General features: G+C 43.2%; 1 pseudogene; it reads left to right on the forward strand.

Moving 5' to 3' along the window:
- The first annotated feature begins 3172 nt into the window (after positions 1 to 3172).
- Positions 3173 to 3936, forward strand: LOC123947367 (annotated as a pseudogene).
- The last annotated feature ends 207 nt before the right edge of the window (positions 3937 to 4143 follow it).

Consider the following 4143-nt stretch of genomic DNA (forward strand, 5'->3'; position numbering starts at 1 on the left):
TACCAGCATAATGGGGTGATAACTGTGGTAGAGACGTGTAGGAGAGCTGTCATGAATTTGCCTCCATGGAAAACTAGTTCTGCATCTCATTTCTGTTCAGGAAAATGACCTACATACCACTCTAAAGCAAAACCACCATTTTAGGCAGCAGTATTTAATTGGTTTATGTAATTGGTCAACATATTTAATTACATGATAACTTTTTCAGCTAAATTATGTTGAAAAGTTCATCAGGAAGTTACGTGACTTAAATTTTTGACATTTTGGGGACCTGGGTGACTCAGTTAAGTGCCCGACTCTTGATCTCAGCTCAGGTCTTGATCTCAGGGTTGTGAGATCAAGCTCCTACTTAAAAACAAGCATGTATTATTGAATATTAGTGGCTACAGTGGAAAACTAATGGCTACTTTCAAAAATTTCAGGCTAAAAGATAATTTTGGACTCTCGATTATTTATGTGTTTGGGGAAGGAGCTGCCCAGAACTATTTTCTGAGGAAAGTGAGGCCCTGTCCATGGGAATTCCCCTGGCCCATTTCTGGGTGTATCTCCATAAAGGGCTCGAGTCCTGGTAGGCATTTTGATTTTCATGAGATAATACCCTTATCTTTTTCTGCTTGTTAAATCTTATTGGACTGTTCTTGCCAGGAACAATGACTACAAACTGCTGGGGGCCATGAGCCCATGTTTTCCCCTAGTATTCTGATTTCTGTGCCTGAATGAAGCCAAATCATGAGGGACAACACGGTGTTGATGCTTGTGGAATTGCACTCTTTTGGATGCTGTGTTCTTACACCTTGTTGGGGTAGTAAACAGCTGTGGGATGGTCACTGTTGAATTTACCCCTCACCAGCAAGGCTTCTCCTTTCCATCTTGCATAAAACTTACTTTGCTGCTCTGGCTTTGGTGTCAGTAGTAGAAACCAGAGGGTTTGCCTTATGCTCTCTTGGTCTGGGTGGCTACCTGCTGACTGAGACACTCCTCTGACTGGTAAATTACAATGGGGAGGGTTGGTGACAATGGACCTTTTGTGGCACAGGGGTCCATCACTTGCTCAATACCTGCTTAGGGGTCTTTCCTTCTGGATGTTGAGTAGTTCCCTGAATATCTCTTCCCACAATCCTCCTCATGATTTCCTTCTGCAGTCCTCATTGATCAATGCTGCCACCCTTCCCCACAGAACAACAGTCTTTCACTTAGGATAACAGAATTCTGGCCCTGGGTCCTTTTTCTTTCTTGGGTTTCTCCTGGATCTTAACAGTCTATCTATTCACATTAGCATCTACTGATTCTCAAGAGGGAAGGCTGGACACCGGTCTCAGGTCAGGAGTGGAGGAGGAAGTGGTGGATGCTTCCATTCTATTTGAAGTATCTAAAGTCAAACACATTTCATCATCAATCTTAAATACTCATCTTGTAGAGATGGGACTTCAGTATTCACTTTGAGTTGAGCTCCTGCAGGGGCCTCCAGAATGACTGGAGCCCAGCCCAGCCCAGTTCAGTCTAGACTCACTTCCAGTCTGAGGTGAAATTAGACTTGCATATCCATTTTTTTTTCTGTCCACACCTCAGCTCTACATATCAGGAAGCCAGCTGTCTATATGCTTTGAGGTATTTCTCCATGATTTCCGTAGAGAAAATTATAAAACTTTATTAAGAGATGTAAAAGAGATACTTGAATAAATGGAGAGACTTGTCATGTTTATTGGAAGGAAGACAGCATCACAAAGATGCCAATACTCCACAACATGAATTATAGATTCAAAGCAGTTACAGTCAAAATCATGGAACTTGCTAAGCTAATTTTACAATTTATGTGGGAGACAAAAGGATCAAAAATAGCCAAGATACTTCTGAAGTATCGGGTATGAGAACTTAATGGGAAGCTATGATTAAGGAGTGAGGTGACAACATAGGGATAGGTATGGGGTAGATATTTACATAGTATCAAAGGACCCTCTAATGCTTATCGGTTAGATATTACTATAAGTTCAAAATACTTATTATATAAATTTATAAGAGAAATTTGGCAGACACCAAATTAATCGCTTAATAGAAGTTAACTTGATTATCATGTGCCTCCATACAGGAACATGCTGATAAGGACCCAGAATCACGTCTGTGGTCTTCTGGCCCCATATGCATAACCTAGAGGCGATTTTGAGGAAATACCAGACAAATCCAAAAAAATTACATTCTACAAAGTAATTGGCCTGTACTTCTCAGAAGTGTCAAGATCATGATTCCGACAGATGACCGAGGAACCGTTCCAGCTTGGAAGCCAAAGAGACATGACAACTACACACAGCATGAAAGAAACTATTGGGACAACTAGCAAAATTTGAATGGAGTGTGTACATTTGGCACTGGTGGTATAGAATACTATTCTCTTGGTTTCAGTGGCTGTATTGGGCAGTGTAGGAGACTCTCTTTGTTTTTAGGAAATACATACTAAAGTATTGGTTCAATAACCGGTGTCATATTTGAAAATAACATTCAGGAATGGTTCGGAGATAAAGATCACACATGCACACACACAGGAGGAGAGAAAGAGAAGAAAATGTAATAGAATGTTAACAGCTATGGGGTGGAAGGAGGATATGTATCAACTTTTCTGTTATTTAAAAGAAAGAATTAAAGATATACACTGGGAGCTCCTGCAAATACAAAGAAAAGCACATGTAACATAATAATGGAGGAAAACTCCTACAGACGTTGCATGCAAGAGCATATTTATGCAGGTGAGGGGCTGAGGGTGGGAGTCTGGACGATCGGGATGTGCACTGGCCTGCATCCCAGATTAGTCAGGTGGTGGTTGAGTCCTCCCCTACGCAAAGGGGCCAAAGTGCCATGTGTGGGGGCAGAAAGCTGAGGAGCAGTCTTTTTTTTTTTTTAAGATTTAAAAAAAATTTTTATTTGACAGAGATCACAAGTAGGCAACAGGGGCGCCTGGGTGGGTTAGGCATCTGCCTTCTCCTCAGGTCTTGATCCTGAAGTCTTGGGATTGAGTCCCACTCTGGGTTCCCTGCTCGGTGTGGAGTCACTCCCCCCCACCATATTCTTGCAGTAATATGAATTGGGGCAAATTCTTAGGTAAATAAGTAAAATCTTATTTTTCTCTCTCTTAGGTAAATAAGTAAAATCTTTTTTAAAAATTAAAAAATACAACATAAAAATGGCCTGGAAAAGATCTCTGGCCTTCTTGGCCAAAGGAGCAGAGAGGATGGAGATAGTCATCACTGTAGATGTCAGGAGGCGAGCTGGAGTTCAAATCGCCACAGCGGGTCTGGCTGGCAAAGACCCAGTACAGTACAGCCCAGATGTTGTCATTTGTCCTGATGCCCATCTGGAAGATGCCAAAAAGAGGGACCTTACGACATCGTGGTTCTGTCAGGAGGTGACCTGCACAGAGCTTACCTGAGTCTGCTGCTGTGAAAGGGACACTGAAGGAATGAGAGTATAGGAAGGGCCTCGTAGCCGCTCTCTGGGCAGGTCCTGCTCTTCAGGCTCCTGAAATAGGTGTTGGGAAGCAAAGTCACAACACACCCACTTGCTAAAGATGAAATGATGGCAAGTTGTTTCAGTGCCTCTGAGGAACCTGTGGGGGAATGACGACCGGATCCACAGGAGCAGGAACCTTCAGCTTTGAGTTTGGTCTTGGGACTGTTGAGGAACCACGGGCCAAGGACGTGGCTGACCAAGGGAAGGCCCCGCCCGTTCTTAAAGATTAAGCCTGAAATCTCTGATAATGAATTAGAGAAACCGACCGTTTGTAATCATTCTCAGCCGGCTCGCTTTCAGCAAAATGGGCAGTTCTTGTGCACAGAAGCCTGGCCACTGCCCTCATGCAGTCTGGCTAGGAATCGGCAGCCACTCAGAGCTTGGCCGCCTGCACCCGTGTCCCCGTGGTCCTGAGCCTTGATTGCAGAGTAAATGGCATTTAGCAAACAATGGTGACTTTGTGTGGCTCTGGTTTCCCCTTTTTGTGTGTGTGTGAAACCAGATTCTTTGTAACCATTCACTGTTGATGTAGCTGCTGAGATACGCGAACAGTGAACCCGTTTGACACAGCAAGGAAGAAAAGCATAAAAGCGAGGAGTTAAGAAGCTTGTGATTTTCTCCCATTTGTTAATTGTGTATGGGTAA

The sequence above is a fragment of the Meles meles genome, chromosome 7 (assembly GCF_922984935.1).
Source record: "Meles meles chromosome 7, mMelMel3.1 paternal haplotype, whole genome shotgun sequence".
Lineage (NCBI taxonomy): Eukaryota > Metazoa > Chordata > Mammalia > Carnivora > Mustelidae > Meles > Meles meles.